The sequence below is a fragment of the Vombatus ursinus genome, unplaced genomic scaffold (assembly GCF_900497805.2).
Source record: "Vombatus ursinus unplaced genomic scaffold, bare-nosed wombat genome assembly UNPS02014841.1, whole genome shotgun sequence".
In the NCBI taxonomy this organism is placed as follows: Eukaryota; Metazoa; Chordata; class Mammalia; order Diprotodontia; family Vombatidae; genus Vombatus; species Vombatus ursinus.
In genome coordinates, this window is record NW_020954619.1 from 20026843 (window position 1) to 20051867 (window position 25025).

Consider the following 25025-nt stretch of genomic DNA (forward strand, 5'->3'; position numbering starts at 1 on the left):
ATCTGTTAATGGGGTAATAATATTTACAGGACTCATTTCATATAACAGGATTGTTATGTCATTCAAATGATATTCCACATATAGGGCACTTTGCAAACTTTAAGAGTACAATATAAATTGTCAGTCGTCATTATCATTTCTGTTACCTTGGGCAACATCCTAAAACCCTGAGTCAATTTTCACAATATCTCAATGCCAAACATATTTTAGTGGCTTGTGAGAATCATAAAATCAGAATTACATCATAAATTATCAGAAATCAGAAGGAAAGAACCTTTAAGAGGATCTAGTTCAGTCCCCTCATTTTTACAGAAAGTTTAAGCGGCCTACCCAAAGTCACATTGACCATTCAACAATGGTGAAGAAAAGATTAGGATTCATTTCTTGACTTTCCACTACATGTTTCTGCTTTGCAGAAGCAGCTTTGCCAGCACAAAGGAGAAGGTTTGTGACAGCAGCTGAAGAAAGGAAACCCTGAGTCCCATTAACTCTGGAAACTCTAACCCAAAATGGTCTCCTCACATAAGCCAGTTGATATTATTTGATTTCTGACTCATAAGCTACCTACTAGGATAGGACACCACATCAGTGGAGCAGTTATAGCTTATCATAACAATGTCATAATAATGGAAATGATTAGTCTATTCCTCTCCCCCAAATATCACTTGGATGGTTTACCTGGCAATTGCTTGGAATCGTCACAGTGAATTTGGCGGCACAAAGAATATAGGGATTCATAACTTTCTGTGAGTGATGGTGTTTTCCAGGTGGCAATGGGCTGGTATGACTAACCTATTGGATTGAGACATAAACAGGATACTGGAAAAGACTAGAGCAGAACACCTGACAGCTCTGAGAATGGAATTCAGGTAGCACTGGAGAAAGCATAGATATTTCAAAACTCAGGTCAATGGAAAGCATTTGGCAGTGGTATGAGTACAATACCAATTTCTTTTTTAAAATCATTTGCTCTTCTCTAATAACAGATAACAGCACACATATGTTAGAGTCAATTTTAGCAATTTAAAAGCATTGAGGATGCCAAGGGAGAACATGTGTTCACTACAAAACTACATACTCTGTAAGCCAGGTTTAATGTTAAACTTGAGAGTAAAGGTAGGGGACTTGGTGCAATTGTCTTTTCTGCCTCCTAGTACAGATAGGAGCTGAAGCAAAGGTGCACACACACACACACTGTCTCTAGTTGCCTATGTCCTCATTTTCCTTCCAAGAGCCAGGTTATTCTGTAATTCCTGAAATTACTAGATGAACTTTGGCTACTCGGTATATTCAACCCCTGAAAATGCAAAGATCTAGGGGTTTTAATTTGAACAAATGTGAAAATGGATTATGACCAAGATCCAGCTGCATCCTTAATAGTTAAAAGAAAAATTAACTGAAGACACGACAGACTTTAAAAAGCAAAATAAAACCATTTTGCTCCTTTCTCTCTGTCCTACAGCCTTTGTACCAACCCTCACCTTTTGGGAAGGAACCAAGCAAATCTAAAATGTTACAATTAAATAGTTACCTGTTATGCAGCTCCTTAATAGTTGTGCTTAATTAAACAAGGCTTAATTTCTAGATCTCTGTACTTACCTACAGCATAGTGTTGGAGGGGCGGGGTGGAGGTTGGGGTGGAGTACGAGACTGTCTACCCGAGTCTTCAGTGCCTTCAGCCAGCCAGCCTCCACAGGTTATATATCATTAATTCACATACTGTACCATATAACCCAAGGCTCATGCAGGTGTGTTGGCAAAAATATACCCAGTCTCCCCCAACCTCAACTACCCTTACGCCATCCTTGCCCCTTCCCCGCAACTCCCAAGCAAGCCAGTACTTGATTGTAGTAGAGCTGAGAGTCATTATTCTCAAATCATTAGTACTTAGCAAAATTGACTCAGAATGGATGATGCCTACAGACTAAAACTCCAAACAACTCAGTTTTAAAAAAAAATCATATTCTTTTTTATTTTAAAGTGACTGGATATTTTTTCCTCCCTACCTCTCCACCCCAGCCCCCTTGCCCCAAGCAGGCATTAATGACATTGTAAATAAGTTAAGTGGAATCCGTTGTGCTGTAAGTAGAGCACCAGAAAGGCCTAATGACCAGAGCATAACATATGTCATATTTTTTCTGTAACTGTTCAAAGAAACAAGTCTAACTTCACTGGAACAGACATACCACTATTTTTGTATCTTTCTCAGGCATCCCAAAAGAAACACCAACTGTTGTCATACTCACACAAAACACCTCTTTGGTTTTCATTTTATAAATTTTACATCTCGTGGGGAGAAGTAATTTACTTTCTGCAAGAATCATTACACCCATAGTACCCTCAAGATGATGATTATTTTTACTTTTTCTCCATAAGGAAAAAGATCTGCATTTAAGGTAATGATATGCCAATGAATGTGGGAGTTGGTGGGAGGGAGTGGGGACTGGTATAATCTTAAAAACAAATTCCAAGCCCTAATCTTTTTCATTTACTTAGAAGATGTAATATCTAGCACAGTTATACAATTTGCCTTCAATGGCAAGTAATTACCAAGCATTTCATCAAGAAAATAAAACTGTTTGTGTCACCTGCAAATATTTCTAATGTGAAAGTGCTTATTTCAGGTCATCATGGAGAAATAATCATTTGTTTGGGAGAATGCTCACTAAATAACCAGATGTTTCCGCAATCATTTCCACAGGTCAACTGTGACCCCTGCCTTCTCCATTCCATTCTTCAAAAATTTTCTCAGTGGGCTTTTGCATAGAAATTCAGTCAAATACATTTACATTTTTAACTCTCTACCACTGTATTCATCCACAGAATACTTTTCTAAAACTCAAGCCTAAAGAACTTAATGACTATGTAACTGAACAGGTCATAGTCAATAAATGTCTGCTGCTTCTGTTATTGATGATGATGGTGGGGATGATAACCTAGTAGAAAAAGCAGTCTTCTGGATCTTAGGCAGACTTTAGGTGAATCACTTAACTCCTCTCTACTCTAGTTGCAACTTTTGTGAAATGCAGATTTCAACACCCCTGACCACCACATAGAGGTATTGTGAGGATCAAATTAAGATAATATATGTAAAATTACTCTAAAAGCATAATAATCATTCATTCAACATATTTATTAATTATCTACTATGTGCAAGACACTGTTCTTGGCTTCATGTGAGATATAAAAATGGATAGAAACAAATTCTGACATGAAATGAAATAACAATCTAATGGGGAAAACTATATTAATGCAAGATATTAATTGATTAGTGTTAGTTCTCTCAGCCCTCTTTTTCAAGCTTACTACAGCATGCCTATGATGGAAATATTTCTTAAAAATCATGATGGTCACTCCTTCTTGGTTTGCATCCCTAAGACTCCTGGTCTTCAGCTACCATCTTTGCCTGGGATCATTTTTTTTTCTTTCCAATCTAGCACAGCCATTTCAATCCAGATGTTTATTCCTTAGTAACTTAGAAACATCTGCATGATTAAATTCCCCATTCTCTCAAATTATGCATGATAAAACAAATTCCACTACTGATAAGCATGGCTGCTAATCTTTCTGAAATTCATGTCTAGTGGTCATATATAACATTACATAAGTCTTTGGAGTCTATTTTTCCTCAATATCCCCTACATCAGGAGTGCTTCATCTGGGGTCTTTAGAACCTCAAGAGACAGATGGCTAGATTTCAGGAAGTCCATGAACTTGAATAGGGAAAAATATATCTTTATTTTAAAAATAATTGGTTTCTTTTGTAATCTCATGTATTTTATTTTATTCATTTAAAAATTATTCTGAAAAGGGGTCCATAAGATTCACCAGATTGTCAAAGGGATCCACAAAACAAAAATGGTTAAGAACCCTTACCCTATACTATCTCACAGGATGGTTTTCATGATAAAAAGCACTATTGTTGGTGAAAAACTTTGGAAAGATAAAAGTGCTTTACAAATGCAAGGTATCCTAATTAGTATTGTTCAGGATTCTACTCTTCTCTAGGTCAAGGTTAAGTAGCTTATTGCATAGATATTACTCAGTAGTGTCAGTTAATTTTTGGTGGCACTTAACCACTTTCCAAAGAAAATTATCTCTTTCATTTCTCTCCTCTCTCCCTCCTGTTCTTTTTGCTACCACTTTCATACTCCCTTCTCCCCATTCAATTCAATCTAACAAGAACTTATTAAATGCCTACTATTAAAGAACTTATTAAATGGCAACAACTGTACTAGGTACTAGAGACAATAACAAAATGGAAAACAACCCCTGCCCCCAAGGAACTTACATTTTATATGGAGATTTATAACATGTGAAAGAATATGGATTTTTGTGATAATTTGAAGAGAGAAAGTACAACTAGATTAGGGGAAAAAAACTTTCCATAGGTGATGGCATAAATTGAATGTTGAATGAAGCCAGAGATTCTTAAGATGAGAGATAAAGAGGGCATACATTCTAGGCATGAGGAAATGAATCCTAATGTCTGTGCAAAGACAAGAAGATGGGAGACAAAGCACGGGAAAACTTGGCCACTTTGTTTCGAACGCAGAGTATGTGGACGAGTATAACATGAATTAAAGAGTCTGATTGGAAAGGACTTTGAATAAAAAGATGAGTCTTCATTTCATAGTAAAAATAATAATAGATTTATGAGTAACGGGAATTTTGCCTGAGTTGCCCATAGATAACTGTTTAACCCAGTTGCCACATACACAAGGATAGACTAGGCTCCTAAACCTTTACTCAACCTTTTTTCCTTAATTCTGACCCTAGAAAATGCAGACATTGACTCCTTGTAGTATAGCTTTGCTTGTTTAAAATTTAAATGATTGAGTCCTTTTTATTTTTTTATGCTAGGCAATGGGGTTAAGTGATTTGCCCAGGGTCACGCAGCTAGTAAGTGTTATATGTCTGAGGCCACATTTGAACTCAGATCTTCCTGAATCCAGGGCCGGTACTCTATCTACTGCACCACCTACCTGCCTCTATTGAGCCCTTTTTAAATGTTTGAAATTATGGTAAGCCCTAAAAAATCTGTTCTGGTATTATCGTTACTGTACAATACTACCTACCACTTCAAGTTTTGCTATGGCTCCATGGAACATTAGAATAAGACCAGAAGCCTTTGATTTAAAATGAAATATTCAGAGTTCACCACAACATGTTTCTATGAAAGCTCAGAAAAGGGGGGAATAGATAGAGACCATGTATGTGATAGTCACTTTGATAATAATAAAACATAACATCAAGAGAACGCACAGCATAGTAGGTAGAGATCTTGCCTCAGATTCAAGGAGATGTGGGTTCAAGTCTCATCTCTTCTATAGATCTACTACATGATTGGGGACAAGTCACTTAATCTTTCTGCACTCCTAGGAAATTCTGCACATCTCTAAATTGTGGAGAGGGATCTCATCTGCAGCGTAGAGGAAATTCTCTTCTCTCTCTCTTTCTCCTTTTTTTTTCTCTCTAACACACACACACACACACACACACACTCACCCTACTCTAGCTTCCCACACTTTTTAAATCACAGATGCAATTAAAAGATAACAACAATAAAACATCGCATTTGGGTAACCGAAATATAAATGGATTTTTAGGTAGAGGACCGAAGTTTGAATCACAGCTCTGTTCCTTACTACTCAGGAATATGGGACAAGTCAGTTTAATTTTTTAAGTGTTCCTCATATATGAGGAGATTGGACCCCATAATTTGTAAGCTTCCTTTGTCTCTAAAAACCTAAAGTGAGCCTTACAGTTTAAGAAAGGCACTTTGCTTTCAACAACCTTGTGGTTCGATACCTGTAGTATTGTCCTCACTTTACAGATGAGAAAACAGTCTGAGAGGGTTAGTAAAATGCCCAAAGTTACAGAATTTTAAGAGCTTAATAACATGCTTGTTGATTGATTCATTGATGAACTTGAACCCAGGTTTTCTGGTTCCAGGTCCAGTGACCTTTTAATTTCATCATCTTTCCATTACTATTATCATTTTACTTGGTTCTAGGCTATTTGAGAGAGTTTCATTTAGGCCCTGAGGATCCAAGTTGATTCAGTTCAACAAATATTTACTTAGTATCATCTGTTTGTAAATATATATGTATATATGTGCGTATATATGTGTGTGTGTGTATGTATACACACACATACAAACATATCTATATACATATATGTATGTGCCTATGTGTGTGTGTGTATATATGTAGCACTTAGCTGGCAGTGGATAGAGTGCCAGGCCTGGAGTCAAGAAGACTCATCTTCCTGAGCTCAAATCTGGTCTGAGACACTTAGTAGCTGTGTGACCCTAGGCAAGTCACTTAACTCTGTTTGTCTTGGTTTCCTCATCTGTACAATTAGCTGAAGAAGGAAATGACAAACTACTCCAGTATCTTTGCCAAGAAAATGCCAAATGAGATCATGAAGAGTCAGACATGACTGAAAATGACTGAACAACAACATTTGTGAAACATAATAGGCCATGACTTATAGGAGACAGAGGATCAGCCTTGGAAAAAGCATTACCTAGATTCAAGTCTTCCCTCTCATATATACAATAACTATGTGATCATGGCCAAGTCACTTATAGTTTCATCACCCCAGCCACAGATAATAAATTGCAGAAGAGTTACAATCTGTTTTGGTGGAGGTGATAGACAAGGTTTTTACTTGGCATATAAACAAAAAAAAATGTGCAAAGCTTGGAGGGTACAAGTAAAAATGAAAAATAATAGGATGTCTATTTTCATGGTAAAGCTATATAATTTCTCCAAATTTAAACCCATTTCTTCCCTCCCCCTTCTATACAAAATCCATACATCTCCTGCCTCCAGGAATGGAAGTGGATTTTGGGTTCTTCTCAACTTTTGCTCTAATCCTTTCGTGTCCCCTAGTCTTCCTGTTCAGATCTCCTACCTTCATCTTTTGTTCTTTTACACACATCAAAGTTCTATGAAGCACCTCCCCAACTTTTCCATCTTCTTTTCTTTTATTAGCTAACATAATCCTTTGTGTTCAATTTTACTTATTCATTGCCAGGGCAATCAGGCTCCAAAATGGGAGCCATGGCATACAATGCAAGATATATATGATCAACTAAATGGAGGGTTGGAAGAAGGATGAAATCCTAAATTCCCCGAAATAGCCAATCATTGGGCTTATCTACAACAAAACAACAACTACCCTTTACTTATTAGCCCCTAACATTCTCCTGTCCCCACCTCTTACTGCTATAGAAACTCTCAGTCTCCCCAATTTTTGCCCAGTCAATAGCTCCATGGGACAGTTATAATCAAATGACCATCCAGCAGCAACTATGTAGGTACCATTGAGAAAATCTGATCACCCCAAACTAGCTCCCCCTGTATCACCCACTGGCCTGGGCAGGCTCGCAAATAAGGTGAAGTGACCAGTGAGAAAGAGTTCCTCACAGCCTCTTCTTGAGCTCTGCTTTTGCTTTGAATGGGACAGAGTGAGTGGCACAATAGTACATTACATAATTTTACAATTGTATATATATTTGGGCATGTGTTTTATCATCATCTCCATAGTCATCAACATTATTATTGTTATTATTATTACTTACAGAGGTGCATGATCAAAATAGTTTAGAGACCATTGTGTTGAGGCCACCAATATACCATCAGGTCTACATTCTCCATTTCAAAATCAAATTTTCCCATGAAATAAGTGTTCTACCCACACTCTGCTGTACTTAACTTTATAATTACCTACTTATATGTGCACTATCTTGTTCAAGTCTCCTTTTCTGTCGCAGTTCCCTACGGCATGATTTATGTTCTCTACTTTCAGCTTCAACACTCATCCTAAAGAAAAATAACACCTACATCTATGGAACTATATAAAAGAATGACCAATAACAGTCCTGACCTTTGGCACCAAGTCAGAATTCTCTGTCAACTCCTGTCCAATGAAAGCATGGACTTACCCAACACCTTTGTATAATCAACCATTTCTGACAGTGGTTTTATCCTTTCAATGAAGTCCTGAAAGTTGATCAAAAGCAAGATTAAAATTCCCACTAGTTTAGCAGAAGATTAGATAAGCAAAGTGGTGCCATTCTACACTCACTGATAACTCATACAGTTTACCTCTGTTATCAGTATCAAACGTAACAGGCCATACTATCAATGGAGTGCTGAGTTTAGGGACAAACTGACCAAATGGGAGTTAGTTTTGAGTGTTAGGGATCATTGAAGATTTACAAATGATCCACTGAAAGTAAAGGTACTTTTCAATATAGACAAACTTTCCTCTCTTCCTGTTTATTTATTGTATTGGAAGATCTCTGGATAATTATGTCAAGGATTGTATTTAATTCATTTTGAGTGAAATAGCATCTGATAATTTCCCAAAAGCAAGGACTGTGTACACTAAGCATCAAGACAGGATATAGGTCTTTTAGTTAATTCTACAGATAATTCAACCTGCAATGCTGGTGCTGTACTCCTGTTCCTAGATACTTACTCTCTCACAAAGATGGTTTAAGTGATATTCATCAGCATGGAGCTGAACCCATTCCTAGGAATCAAGTGAGTGACTTCCACTAGGCAAATACAATTGTCCCTTGAGGCCACCAAACAGCCATGTATTGCACTAAAATGACTAAGATGCTTTCTGAAGCCCATAGGCTTTAATGTATTTATGCCTTTCCTATGAGGTAAGCAATGTACCATATGAATGAGATGCTATGTTGAAAAACTAGATTCCTTGTAAGGAATGGATCATAGTTGTAATTTAAAATATTATCGTTATCACTTTCATTGTGTCCCTCTTTTTGGTTAAAAAACCACAACTTTTCTCCCTACTGTTGTAATTAATATATCATCTATCTATCTATTGATCCATCTATCTAATATACATTGATTAGGGAAATTTGATCCTATATTACAAGCAAACATGCTTAGTCTAGCTCTCTTTCTAAGAAGGTATCTGTGTTAAAAATTTTATCCAAGTTGCATAGTACTGTTAATGAATCACTCCATATTTATGGGATAGCAAGGTAGTATAGTGGCCTTGGAGTCAATCTGACTCCAACCTGAGATTTAATCCTGTCTCACACACTTCTGGGGGTGGGGGGTGTGACCCTGACTTAGTTTCCCCATCTGTAAAAATAATATCTACCTTAGAGGATTGTCATGAGAATCATATTAGATATTGATAAAGTTCTTTGCAAATTTCAAAGCACTATGTAAATGTTAGTGATTATAATTGCCTTTTCTAAAAGTGATTTAGAAAAAAGCAATGCTAAGATGAACATTAGAAATAATATTGAGTTTGAATTCTCAAAATCTAAAAAGTAAATCATACTATCTTCTAGTATCACAGTATTTTATTTTTTCTCATATTTAGTGACACACATGAGTAACTTCAAATCATTCTGAATATGAACTAACTGCAATATTGGATAATTTAGGATTACATTGAAAAATAAAGTCAAAATGTGCATCATAAAATTTTACCTTTTTATAATTAGAACTTTAAATTTAACTTTATAATATATACCTATTTTTCCTTTAAATTCCCCCCTCCCCAATTACAGAACCTAAGAAATTTTAGGTCTTATCTCCAAGCTATGATATCAATTCATTAGTGGTCATTTAATTTTTTTTAACAAATCTCTATAAGTGATGATAGCCTTTCCCACTGAATCTCACATGGTATGGGTTTTGTACCTCTCTGATGCCCTTATTGCCCAATATTGTGTATTAAAAAACAAAGTATTTTTTTATCTTCTTACTAGATTGTAAACTCCATGAAGGTAAGGAGGAACCAGGAGAAAGTACTATCCTGAAAATCTAGAGAGAAAAGAGTATCAAGGAGAAGAGGGCAATTGACAGTGTCAAGGGCTTCAGAGAGGTCAAGAAGAATGAGATTAAGAAAAAGTCATTGGACACGGTAGTTAGCACATGACTGGCAACTTTGGAAAGAGCACTTTTGCTTGAATGATGAGGATGGAAGTTGCATTGCAGGGAGTTAAGAAGAGAGTGAGAGGAGAACAGGCTGAGGCACCCATTGTAGAGGTCTTCTCAAAGTGTTTAGTCACAAAAGGCAGCAATAATAGAAAGATGAAGTGATAGGCTTTTAAAGATGTGGGAGACATAGCCATGTTTGTAGGCAGTAGGGAATGAGCCAACAGGGAGGGATAGAAGGCATTTGAATAATAAGGGAAGAAAGAGAGGGGAAGAAAATGGCCTTGATCTTTTTTTCAATAAATGATGAGGCAAATTTCTCAGCTGAGTGGCTGAACGGAAGGGGAACCATGAAAATTTTGAGTAGGGATGAAAAAGTTTGAAAGTGCTACTGTGGAGAGTGGATTAGTGAGTGTAGAGAGATGTAGAAAGATTGCCTAGCAGCAGTGACTGTCTAGTTGAGGTTGCATAACATAAATTTGTAGTGGACTCAGTCAGTATGTTGCAAGATTTTCTCCAATGTCATTCAGCAACATACATGTAAAAGCAAAAGCAGAGGATGGGGGAAGTGATCCAAGGCTAAATCTTGGCAGTGCACAATTGTCAATATAAAGGACCTTCCATTCTAGTAAGAGAAAAGAACAGCAGAGAGTTGAATTGGCTTACCAAGGGGTCAAGATGTGGGAAAAAAAGAGATATTAACTAGTGCAGAGGTGATGGCCTGGCAAAGAACTGAGGGCTTGAGAGATCTGTGGTCATGGTATGGACAAAGAATAGAATTTGGGAAAGCACAGGGTGAAGTGGAAAACTAGATAAGGTAGTTTGTAAGTTCTTGAACATGGAGGTGGTGCATTTGTGGGTGATGACAAGATCAAGAGTATAGTCATCTTTGTGTGTGGCAGATGTGGGGTGGAGGAATAAGTCATGGGAAGTTTGTAGGCTAAGGTACTGAGGGATTATGGTGTTTGAAGAAGAGTCAACATGTAAGTTGAAGTCCCCAAGTAAAAAGGCATGCGTTTTTAGAATTCATGCTTATAATAGTCATGAACATACTCTTATCTTATTCTTAGTGCATCTTTCCCAGATCCCTATTAATCTGAGTGCCTTCTTTCTGTTTATTACCTTCAACTTATCCTGTATTCATTTTTTTAGTACACGGTTGTTTCCATGTTGTCTACTCCATTAGACCGCAAATGCTTTGGGAGCAGGGACTGTCTTTTGGTTTTCTTTGTATTCCCAGCACCTAGCACAGTGCCTGGCACAGGACAGGTTCTTAATAGATGTTTAGTGACTGACCATTGACTGATCTAAGGAGATTTAGTGAACAATGGAGCTAGGTATATACCCTACCATAAAGTCACCAAAGCACACCTGAGTATATTTTTGCCATTCCTCAACCATGTACTTATTTTCTTCTTTCTTTCCTCTTTCTCAATCTTTTTTCTCTCCTTTTCCCTCTCTCCTCCCAACACCTTATTCTTATTCCTTTCCTCTTCTTTAATTCTCTTGTTTTCCTTTGTCTATAATCTATGTCATAAATTTGCAATGGGCATGGATCAGATTCTCTTGCCTGTAATGCTTTCTTCTCTTCACTCTACCTCCTGGAATCCTTAAGTCTTTTCTTTTGTTTTTTAAAACATATTCTTTATCTTATTTATTTATTTAGGCAATTGGGGTTAAGTGACTTGCCCAGGGTCAGACAGCTAGTACATGTCAAGTGTTTGGTTTGAGGCCAGATTTGAACTCAGGTCCTCCTCACTTCAGAGCCAGTGCTCTATCCACTGCACCACCTAGCTGCCCCTCCTTAGGTCTTTTCAAGTCTCAGCTCATATGCCATCTTCTATGGGAAACCTTGCCTAATCCTCTTAGTTATTAGTTTTTACTCCCTTACCTCTTGGTCAAATTATCATTTCCAAATTTATGTGTTTACATATTGGGTCTCACCATGCCATATGTATCCCATGAGATCAATAAATGTTTTTTTTTTGTTTCTTTGTTTTGTCTTTGTAATCCCAATGTATAATACAGTGCCTTATAGATAGTAGGTGCTTAATAAATACTTGGAGTGGACTGGATTAGATTGGATTGGATATTGATCTTGGAGGTAATTTGCTCCATTCTGTTTTTGTAAAAACGAAGTGAGTCTTGATCCACTATGCCTATTTAAATTAAATGTAACCTTCTCCTTTTTGGTTCTCTGGTTTAAACCATTAAAGGCATAAAAGAGAACATTCTGTCAATAATGCCAAGACTCCCAAATCCTTCTGTTTTCATGTTCTGACAAAGCTTAAGCATGCTGCTTCACAATGTGCCCATCTATTCAGTCAGGTTTTTTGCCAGAGGGCAGCTCCTGACTCCGTTTTCAGTGTCCTTTATAACTCTCAACATGGTGTATTTATTCTGTATCTGCACCCAGGCGAAGAGGTAACACTCTCTTTCTATAAATAGAAGAGGAGAAATAGATTAACAAAAATTTAGGTTCCCCTCCCCCTTCTTATTCACAGACTTGGAAACATGGGCACATGTTTCAAAACTAATTGGCTCCACATTCAAATTTGAATTGAGTTATATTCTCAAGTATCCTGAGTCATGCATAATGCACAAATATTGGAAAGATTGTATTCTTTTGTTTGAGAAGTATGGTATGGATGCCATTATATTCCTGCATTCAAATGGAGGCATTGATAATGTAGCAGAGATTTTCATAGAATTTACATCAGCATTATTTTTTATATTCCTATTACTCTTCATGAGACTTTTTTAAAAGAAATGTTACAAATGCTTAGAAAGTGACTCTTCCTTTCAGTATAAGGAATAAAAGATGGAACAGAGAATCACTTGCAGTGTCCATCATCCTATGGTTATAGCTAAACTATGCTGATAATCAAAATGAAAGCTAAAATTAAAAAAAAACTAAAATTTTTGGGTATAAATCCAAATATTTTGCCTAAAAATACTAAATTTAGTATTTAGCCCCAGTATTTGAATAACATCTGGATTTTAGACTCAATGTTTCCATTTTCTTCTTGGTATTTGTTGTTTAATTCTATGCATAGTTTCTTTATCTCCAGCATTTTCCAGAAAGCCCTGAAATTATAGCACTCATAGAATCCAAAAGCTGGAAGATATTCTAAGATTATTACTTTTCAGGAATTGACTGTCTGGATCATTCAGGACGAAAGCTTTTTACTTATCTTTTTATAGACCTCTGAGAACAGAGATTCCATGACTTCTTTCATATCTTCATGCTCACCAAATTCTATACACTTTCCTGTTTTAGGCAAAACTAGTAAAATGGTTTTATGGGTCATTTTCAAAAGAAATCCTGAAATTAGGATTACATTAACAACCTCTGTTACCTTGTCAGGAAGTTCTGTGTGCCTAAATTAATTTTTAATGTGTTTATATTATTTTCATTTCTTTTCATCCTCAAAATAGAGAACTCCTCAGTTCACACTATATGGAATTAGAACATCAAAATCAAATCATCAGATCTTTTCTTATATAGTAGTAGTAGTAGTAGTAATAATAATAATAATAATAACAGCATTTACATAATACTGTAAGGCTAGCAAAATGCTTCACTTACATCATCTCATTTGATCGTTGGGACAACTCTGTGAAGTAGCTGCTATTATTATCTCCATTTTGCAGATGAGGATACCCAGGCTTGAAGAGTTTAAGTGACTTTCCCAGTGTCATGCAGCCAGTAAGTATCAGAGAAAGAATTTGACCACAAGTCTTCCTTACTCCAAGTCTTGCACATTCTCTCAACTACAAATAGCTCAGTAAATTTCTGTCTTTAATGTCATAAGCCACTGAAAATATCCAGGACTCTGAGAGGCTTTTATTTCTCTCAAAGCTTAATTCTAGCATCGTAGTGGGAACAGATCAGAAACATACATCTTTCATAGCACAGCCCTCAATGCTATCAAATTCATTGCTGTTGCATGTTCAAACTACATGTCAAAATTATTCCTGCAATCTATAGATCTGCAGCTTTGGAATGTTTGAGTGACAGATAAATGGTGCTTTTATTATAGGATGAGTGTTCTTTATCTTGATTAGTGCAACTTTATCTCTTTCTCTAATATCATACCCCTCCATAAATTTGGGTATGAAATTGTTTTGTTTTTTACCAAGGGAACAGCCACTCGGCCCCTGCTTCAGGCACTTTTATACACTGCCATCATGCATTTTAGAAAACTTCTCTGGCACGCCTTAGTGTCAGATGCATCCTTTGTGCCTTGGCTTGGCTGATCCCAGTTGCACTCCCCATTTTTCTTACCCTGGTATTTTCCTAGTCTTTTGACCTATTTATGTTGTGGTTGATTGGTCACAGCAGAAGACATTACTCCTCCTGCCCCCCTAACCAGAGGAAAATGGTTAAACCTAGACACACACACAAAAAAGCTAGAAACCCTCTGTCTATTTTATGTAAACTAACCTCAAATGTATAGCCAAATCTGGATTAAATTGCAGTGATTTACCATTTGTAATCTTTCAGTTGTTCTTGTGAAGTGGGGAAAAAAATTAGTCTCTCCTCCCCTGAGTGTGATCTACAAACCAAAGCTGGATATTGGCCACTGATTCTGTAAATGGCTGTGGTTTGTGAACTTGGCCACTGAAACCTTACTCTGAACTATTTTTAAGGATATGTACATCAGTTTACATCTGAAGTCTTCAATATAAATATCTATTCCCCCTCTTCCTCATTGTAACAGTTATTAATAATACTAGAAAAATAAACATTAATGAATTATTTGCAAAGTGGAAAGGAAAGAGAAAAGTTAAGTGGGGGAATCAGGAGACATTCAAAACTGTTACTTCAGCAACTGGACCAGTTTCATCTAGACTAGCTACATATTTTAAAGAATGCCTTCTAGACAGTTGTAAGAATGCATTTCTCTACCAACATTAAACAATTGTAATGTACATATATGCCCAATAAGGAACCAATGCACCATTATGTGCAGTAAAGATCAGTTTACCTGGGCTATAAAATACTACAAACAACTTGTGAGTTTATATTTCTTTTTATTTTAATGTAATTTATGTATTTATGTATGTATTATGTATGTATTTATGTAATTTTAATGTAATTTTATAAAAAAAAGAAATTTGATCATGGCAACTCATGAGAAAAAGGGGAAAAATATTTTAAGTGTCCCTCTGTCCAATATGGATCCTTTCTGTTTCTGCACTAATGGTGGCGCAGTGACAGGAAAGGGGCACAGGGTCCTAAGAATCATACAGTTATGAGACTCTTAACAAGCTTCGATTGATTACTAGTACTCTGAATATAGAATCCTTATCCAATGACTAACAATTGAACATATTGCTAAAAAAAAAAAAAGTTATATAATATCAATCTTGACATTCTTGTTATAAATGAAACCAGAAGAAAGGAAGTTACAGATAAATGGAAGGGTGTCTCACAAGTATTCTTTAGTGGGGAAAAAAATGGAGACGGGATAAGAATTGGCCAAATGGGTTTTATTGCATGCCAAAAAGCTACAAAAATATTTTTCATGGGACCTATTTATCATGTATTATAGCACTAATTATAAGTATTTGCAAAAAGAATACCATGAAATAATTTTAGCTTATGCATCAGCCACAACTGCTGAGAATAAAGTGGTAGAGAAATTGTAGAAAGAACTTGCTCAGATGTTCCAGATCAAATCAATACATACTGTGATTCTTGATGACTTCAAGTTAAAGGTGGGAAAAGGTAAGGGTGAAGAGAAATATAAGGGAAAGTTGGTTTAGGAGAAAGAAATGAAAGAAAACAAAGACTTGTAGATTATTCAGAAGCCTCACATTTCTATGTCATGAACACCATCTTAAAAAGAAGAGAAGGTGGCAGCTAGGTGGCACAAAAGATAGAGGACCAGCCTGGAGTCAAAATCCTGAGTTCAATTCCAGCCTCAGAAACATGATACTCGCTAGCTGTGTGACCCTGTGCAAGTGTAACCCCTATTGCCTTGCACAAGAAAGAAAGAAAGAGAGAGAGAGAGAGAGAGAAAGAGAGAGAGAAAGGAAGGAAGGAAGAGAGAGAAAGAAAGAAAGAAAGAAAGAAAGAAAGAAAGAAAGAAAGAAAGAAAACAATAGGCACTGGAAATGGCGAGCACTGAACAACATCAGAAAGAATGAAATTGACTATATTTTTAGGAACAGAATAAAATTCATAATAGATGTGATTGTTATCCCTGTATCATCTGTCTGTGCATAGTGAGACTATAAATTCATCAGAGCTAAGATCAGAATTTATAATAAACAAGAAGAAAGAATAATAAAAAGAAAGATATGGAATACAAACAAGATTTATTGTTGTTGTTCCATCATTTCAGTCATGTCCTACTCTTTGTGAACACATTTAGGGTTTTCTTGGCAAAGAAACTGGAGTGGTTTGCCATTTCCTTCTCCAGGTAATTTTACAGATGAGGAAACTGAGGCAAAGTGGATTAAGTGACTTACCCAGGGTCACACAGCTAGTAAGTCTCTGAGGCCAGATTTGAACTCAGGAAGACCAGGCCCAGCACTCTATCCAGTGTGCCACCTAGCTGCCCTGTTAAGCAGAACATTTAACCCTGAATTACTAAAACAAATTATTGAAAATACAAAATGGGAAATGAACAAAAATTATATCAGCAACTACTATAATAATATCATCTAGAAATTAAAACATTTCACATATAAGCAAAGATCCATCTTTTCAATCCAAACATTTTATGGGCAATGCCGCATGGCAGTAAGACCTTGAATACCACTGCCTTCAAAGAATTAACATAAGTATCACATAGAAGGAAATAGAAAAGTGCATGCTTGGTTTAAGCAGATGGTAATAGGTAATCAATGAAGTACATTGAAAAAAGAGTAAAACATATTGACAAAGAATTCTCTAATAGATAATATGGGCTGTTGAAAATTGATGAGTGGAAGATGAGAATATTGGACCTTTGCAAGGTCAAGGAAAAGTGAGAAAGACCACCTTCCTAGTAGGTGGGAGATCCTCTGTGATGGACTTTCGGGTGGACTTAGATTAAAAATTACACAGGATGGACTGGCATGTGTGTTAGGTTGCAATCAGCATTGATGGAGGGAGCCCTTGAGTCAATGAAATCAGAGAGCCATTTGATTATTTATTTACAGAGAATTCTTACAACCACAGAGTTTCATTAGAAAGACATGTCTCATCATCCAAGTTAATTTCTGGATAAATGATGGTGATGTAATTAGCAATTAGGGATTGGAGTTAAAATTCCTGACTAAACTTTTTTTTTTAAATCACGAAAAGCTATGCAATTCAAAAATGAAGAACTCAACCAAATATATTTTCATTAGTGAGTATCTATGGATTTCCATGACAATAATCCCTCCTCCCCTCCCCACCCCCTGCCAAAAAAAAAACAAAAACAAAAACAAAAACTTTTGAGATCAACATCATAGAAGTCAACTGCTATACTTTCCCACAGAATGCTTCATTGTGTCAAGGATAAAAAAGTGATATCAAATTGGATCTGACCTGGTATCTTTCTGATCTTACTGTCTTATTTTAAAAGATGCAGAGAATCTCAAAGACTTGCCTCAGATGACATGTTGAGTTCCTGGGAGAGCCAAGACTAAAATTCAATTTTCCTGACTCTGGTCCCAGAGTCTTCTGTCCTAAATGTTCACTAAATATGATAATAAAGAACAAAGCACCCTAGAAGCACCTTTTTTTTATAAGGCATAATAATGATATATTTTAAAAACACTAATTAGGATAGCACTACCTGGGAAAAAACTTTAACAGATATGCATCTCTACCTTTATCTTAATATGGTCACACCCTCAGTCACAGGGAGTAGCGCTGTCAGTATAGTTATCTTACTTGGGAAAGGACGATGACTATTTATACATATTAGTTAATCCTGACCATGAAACAAGTAGATGTCAACTATTATTATGCCCTCTTTGCAGAGGAGAAACTAAGTCTGTAAATCATTAAATAACATGGATAATGTTCTTAGAGTAGAGCAATAAACCTACCTACCTTGGTTACTACCCTAGACCCCCAAATGCAGGCTAGAATTTACTGAAGAATTTCCAAATCCTCAAAATTGAGACAACCCTCAATACCCTATTCCACTTTTAGCTTTCCTAGGATTAACAGTGATAGGAGAAGTACAGCTAGTAGTCACCCTGCTACTCCATTGCCAATCCTTCCAAGGATTCAGGAATTTAAAGAGCCTAGATTTTTTTACACTGGAAGAGACTTTGAAGGTCATGTAATCTAACTTTATCATTTTATAAATGAGAAATAGGTCCAGAAAGGTTAAATTATTTGCATAAGGTCAAATGGTTAATATATCATAGGACCAAGATTCTAGCTTAGGTCTTCTGATCCAAAATTTAGGCCTTATTACATTATTATGAACAGCCCTAGTCCTTCCCATCCCCCTTCCCTTCACATGCTCCCAAGATTTTAGGAACCCTATTCTAGGAGCAGGTTGTTAAGAGAAGGACAGTAGAATGTAAATTCCTTGGAAGTTGTACTTAAGCTCCAATGATCCTCGAGGGCAGCCACTGTTCTGTCTTTCATACATGGTTGCTGTTTAGTAGATGTTTACTGAATGGAATAAAATATTATAAGAGGCTGATTTTTCATGGACAATCTACACTAGATGGCCTCTGAGTTTGATTCCAATTCTGAGATTCTGTTGTTCTTAGATTTCTAATATGAGTTCTGGAGAGACAAATATAAATTTCAGTTGAATTCCATAGGTTTTTAAGTTATCTAATAAGCTGTTAATAAATGCTATTGTGGTTCAGAAAACAATGGTGAAGACCTAGGGTAGCTTGAGTTAACCCTTCTTAGGAGGGGTTCCATATCTAAGCATAATGGACCACTCAGATACTGAGAGATAAATGCTTATTTTATTAAAAACATATTGAATGATTTCTACTCCAGGTAAACCCATAATATGATAAAGATGGAGCCCTCCAGGATTGGTGGGGTACTAGAATCAAGTTATTCAATATGGCATATGATTTGTGTCCAAAGTGCCCAAAGCTGGGTTTCATGTCAGTCCTCAAGGGGTAAAGTTAATTCAAACCGACTTAAAAGGTCTGCTTCATCAGCTGGGGCTCAAAGGGAGAGGGAGAGTTAACTCACATTGCCCAGTTCTGCACCATCTGATCACAAGGTGTGTGTTTTGGTGGGAGAACAGAAGGTGAGCGTAACTCCAACTGTCAAACTGCCTGGGGTCTGTATCCCAGCACCCTGATCAACAATATATCCTCCTACCCAGCCTAACTCAGGCCACGTAAATAATCTGACTTCCTCACAGGTAAAACCAGAGGACTGGAAGAAAACTGCCTGCTCGTATTGTTGGGAGCCTTAGTAAATCATTGTTAAGTACAACTAAGTAACAGGAGCATTTAAAAGGGGGGAGGGGTCTTCCATAGAACCTAGGGCAGCTTTGCTCTATGTCATTAACCAGAGACCAGAGATAAGACCAAGATAATTAGCTCCCTGCAGACATTAGTCATGGCACCACTTTTAGCGTGTCTCAAAGGCTATGGACTGCTACGGAAACTAACAGAGGAGTTGGGGAACTGACACTGGGAAGTCCTGCTAGCCCAGGTAAAAGTTACATCAAAACAGATTCTCCTTTGATATTGTGTAACAAAACATTACTTTTCCCTAAACGCCCCTGGCATCTTAATCTTACGGAGAATAAGATACATACACATGAGCGTATATGTGTGTCAAACTGTATATAGATATAAACTTATATATGGACACATACACATATACACATGCATGCACATATATGTGTGTATGTGTGTGCATATGTGCATGTATATAGGTATCATTGTGTATGTATGTATATGCAGGTATATAATATATAGCACATGTGTAATATAGCCAATATGGCACATATATGCCGGCCATAAATGTTTATGTATATGTTTGCCATATGTGTGTGTATGTAAGGATTTGTCTCTCTCTCTCTCTCTCTCTCTCTCTCTCTCTCTCTCTATATATATATATATATATACATGAGAACTATTTAATCACACAATGCACACATAGACAAGACTATACATAGATTACATGTGTTCATCATATGTGCATGTGTGTGTCTATATGTATGTGCTGGCACATGTGTAGTGATACTTTTATATGATAGTTAATTACATAATATCTATAGGTATATGTATTTTCATTTTGTATATACATATATGTGTATATATGTGTATGCATATATGTATGTATATACACACAATTTTATATGAGAAGCAGCAAGATATACTGGATTGAGAGCTGGCCTTGGAATCAGAAAGGCAAGAGTTCTAGTCCTGTCTCTCTGACGCATTCTGGCTGTGTGACCCTAGGCAATTCACTTAACCTTTTATTTCTTTAGGTAGCTCTATAAGACTATTCTGGGAAGGTAATACTCCTCCCAGAGACCTCCCTAAACCAATGAAATCATACGCACAGAGAAAAACAAACAAGCAAAAACACATAAAATCCTCATTCTGTGTTTTCATACTTACTACATTCTGTTGTTGGCTAAATATCTGATGCTTCGCGCTCAACAGAGGAGCAGTAGAGTCATGGGGAACAACCCAAGTATATGAGTCCCTCCAAGCCCAACCCCCAACCCTCTCAAGTCCTCAGTCCCTGAGACTGAGTTAGGTTGGAGATCTCCAGTTATGCAGAGGCTGCTTATATCACACCTGCTGCCAGTGTCCCCTGAACCTTTGTCAGTCTTATTCATACCAATTTACTACTCTTCCTCCAATTTCTAAGGGAAAAACTAATATCTTAGATAAGAGGGGAATAGGAGGGGGCACTCCAGAGTAGATTAAAATGTATTTGGGGAATATTTAACAAAATAAATAAAATAAAACAAAGCATAGATAATGTTAATATGTGATTTTCTAAGTCAATATGCATCCCCTGGGATCCTAGTTTAATGGTCCTGTTTCTAATTAGTTTGACACCATTGCCTCAGATCACCCAATTCTCATGCCTGTAAATCAGAATATTTGAAAAATCACCATACATATTACATGCCCCAAATAAGGTGACATAAATTCCAAACAATAAAAATAGTCACCATTGACCTAGTGTTCTTTACAAATGAAAACCATGGCTTTGGAAAGAATCTTCATCTATTTCCCAAATCAGATTGTGGGTATCTGGTCCCCAACTGAAACAAAACAAATAAAATAGACTTTAAGAGTTGGGTTTCAATTTATGTTTTACAAAAAAAAAAAAAAGAAAAGAAAAAAGAAAGGAAGGAAGAAAGAAGAAAGAACAAAAATAAATGAAGAGGAGAAGCAAAAAGTTCCTATTGTGATACCATTCTCTTTTTGGAGGACTGGAGGGGCCTAGAACTATGATTTCATCAGTGGGCAAGGATCTCCTAATGTGGAAACTTTCTCCGTTGAGGACCATCAGTAACTCCTCTGTAACTCACAGCCTCGGTGAATTATCTGGGGCACTGAGCAATCCAGTGACTTGTCCATGGTCACAAGGCTAGCATGTGTCAGGCAAAGCGAAGACCAAGGTCTTCCTGACTCCTCTACCCACTCTGCCATTTTACTTCTCAAGAGTTCATTAACATCTTGAAAATGAGATCCTCTGAAATGTGATACTCCAAGCATAAGTGAAAAACAGCAATAACAGTTCACATTTACATCTCAGATTAAAATAGAGCTTTGCAAATCTTAATATAATATATATACTTATATAATATATGTATACACATACTATATATAGATATATAGTATGTTTGTGTATAGTGTATGTGTGTATATGTATATGTTGGGGAGTAGAGAGTGCCTCATGTGATCTTCATAATAATACTGATACAGGTGTTATTATTATCCCCATTTTTTCAATGAGGAAAAGCAGTCTTAGAGAACTTAAGGGACTGGCCCAGGATCACATCACTAGTAATTGTCTGAAGCAGGATTTAAACCAATTCTTCCTGATTCCAGGGCCAGGCAACACTCTGTACACTATACTAACTGCCTCTCAAAATAAATAAATAAATTCATTTGCATTATCCCTTTTCATTGTCTGTATCTAAGCATTTTACAAAGGTCACACTGGTCAAAGAGTTCATAGTGGTATGCATCTATATGATGATTACATTTGACCTCTTAATACAGAGTGGAAAGTGTTCAAAAAAATTCATTCTTAAACTTGAAATTACTGGTCTTATCTCATAGGAAGTCTATGTAGTTTGGGTAACGGCGAGTGAAGGATCAGCTTACAAATACAGTGTTTTCCAGAAAGACAATCTTGAACATATATATAGCTATTCAAATTCCATGTTTCCTTTCATGCTATTTTCAGTGTTTTTCAAATTAAACATTAGGCTTAGCAGCACACAGTGGACGGTAGATTAAAGGGCCAGTCTAGTTCCGCAAGCTTTGGGTTTTCCACATTTGTCTAGGAATAGCTTTTCTCTGGGTGGGCCAGGTGAAATACAGAAGCAACAAAGTTATTGTTGCCTCACTTCCCTCAACTAGATGGGTGTGGGGAAGCAAAATGGGGGAGGGTCAGAAAAGAAGGAAAGCTAAAGCAAAACAGAGTGGAGAGAAGGGGAAATGGGCTGAAGCACTCTGTAATTGCAACACAGTTTCAAGCCTTCTACCAAAATTCCAAAACTTTTTGTTTAAAGGGTCAGCATGTAAGACAAAAAAAATCAATAAACAAGTACGTATTGTTTACTATCTCGGTATTGTGCTAAGCTCTGGCAGTACAAAGAAAGGCAAATATCAACTAATGTAAAATTGATGCTTAATAATTATTTAATAATAAAAAATAAAACTTCTCTATATCCTGCTGAATTTTTTTTTTTGGAGGGCGTGAATGAAGTCCAGATTTGTCATTTCATGAATATAAGGAACTCCTAATAAAGAAATTCCCTCCACCAATGCAATTAGAGATTTGCCTGGAGGAGTACAAGAAGAGTTTAGTGACTTGCTCAGGATCACATAGCTAATATGTATCGGGGTGAGAATTGAGCCTCCTCCTGTATCTGAGGCCAGCTTTCTATCAATAACCCCAACCTGCCTTTTTATCCCTTCACACATCAAGGTTGAAAATAGAAGATGTACCTAAGTGGTAAGATAAATTGCTCTGTCATCTCAGCAGCTAGGTGGCACATTGAGTAAGATTAAACCTGGAGTGAGGAAGCCCTGAATTCACATCCTGCCTATAACACTTGCTTTGTGACCTGAACCTCTGTCTGCTTCAGTTTCCTCATCTGTGAACTAGAGATAATAGTTACACCTATTTCATAGGATTGTGGTGGGGACCAAATGATACGACCCATGTATAGTGTTTCACAAGCCTTAAAGTACTTTTTTTGGTTGTTTTTTTCAGTCATGTCTGACTTTTTTTGACTCCTTTGGGGTTTTCTCAGCAAAGATACTGGAGTGGTTTGCCATTTCCTTCTCCAACTCATTTTACAGAAGAAACTAAGGAAACAGAGTTAAGTGATTTTCCAGGGTCACACAGCTAATAAGTGTCTGAGGATGGGCTTAAAGTGCTAAATAAATGCTTGTCTTTATTATTATTAATCATTATCACATTCATAAGTATTAATGAAGTTGTCAGCTTAGTCAAATAAGAACCCCTGAATAGCACTTTGGAGTCTGCCTTTTGTTTCATTTAAAAAACAATATGTAATCTTGGCAGGAAGATGGAGAAAAGTTATTACAGGTTTGCAAGTGAACATAACTACCCAGTGGTTAAAGACTGGATTTCTCTCCCTTGCACTTGGTATGTTGTCCTTATTGTCTTGGTTACTGGAAATCTCCTTCATGCCTGCTGTGTGGTGTCCACTGTCCAGTTAGATGCTTGCTGAATGAGATTACCAGCCCACTTAGTGAGGCAAAAGGTGCTATTAGCAGTAAATTTTGACAAGCAAAGAGCCAATTATTAGCATGAACTAAGGTCCTAGACCTCTATTCTCTAATTCATCAAAATGCACCTTCTTTAATCCATTCTTGTCTATAGTTTTCAATTTTGGGGAAATTTACATAGTCCTCTGTTTTATGGGTTGCCATGGCCAAAAATGATGGATAAAATCTCATCTTTTCAATGCTAACATTATCCTAGGGTTATTGCTAGACATGGAACACTACTGCCTCTGGACCACTGAAAATGAGTATTACCCAGAAGGCAATGAAAAGGCATGTGGTGGGTAAAAGCAGGCTGGAACACACTGTAAAGGTATATTGCTTGGAGAGAAACAGGAATAAAAGGATGAGATCAAGGAAGCATGTGACAAGGAGAAGAATGGGGGCTAATCATATCACAAGAACAATGGATGACAAGTAGAGAGCCAGAGTGCTCCCTCCACTGGTACTCTTGTGATGTCAGGATTCAGTCAAAAAGCCCTGTGGTATGTTTGGTGTATACCCTAGGGTATAGACAAGAGTCACAGGTTGGGTGGGCATGGGTGGGTTACCATCTGCACTGTTGGAGGGAAATCCCAAATTGATGAGATCACAGATTCAGTGAGTATTTGAATAAAACTTATTTTAAACAGACTTAGTGATGGCTGGAAGATGGTCAGACCCTGGGTACTTCACCAAGAAGCAGAAAGGAGTGGCAGGAGTCATTCAAGTCTCCTATTATGATTTATGTCATAATGTTGCTGTGCATCCATCATCATATCAGTTAATACCTTCTTATGTATCTTTAATTTTTTTTTACAACAGCCAATATAGTCAATCTGCTAGCTTTGCTGTAGGCCATGGAGTAATAAAAACAATTACTAGGTAGGACCAATGTTTAAAGAATCAATACTTTACTGTCTGCTTTCCATGGAAAGTCTACAAAGGATATCAAAAGTAACAAAAAACCATCCTAGTTCTCATTCCCGCCCCTTCCAACTGTTAATCAATCAATAAATCAATAAACATTTATTAAGCATCTTCTATATGCTGGGAACTATGCTAATAGAAAAAAAGAAGCAAAAGACAGTTTTTGCCTTCAAGGAGCTTGCCATCTAATGGGGGAGGCTAAATTATAAATCAAAGCATAGATTCAACAAATATATTTTGGAA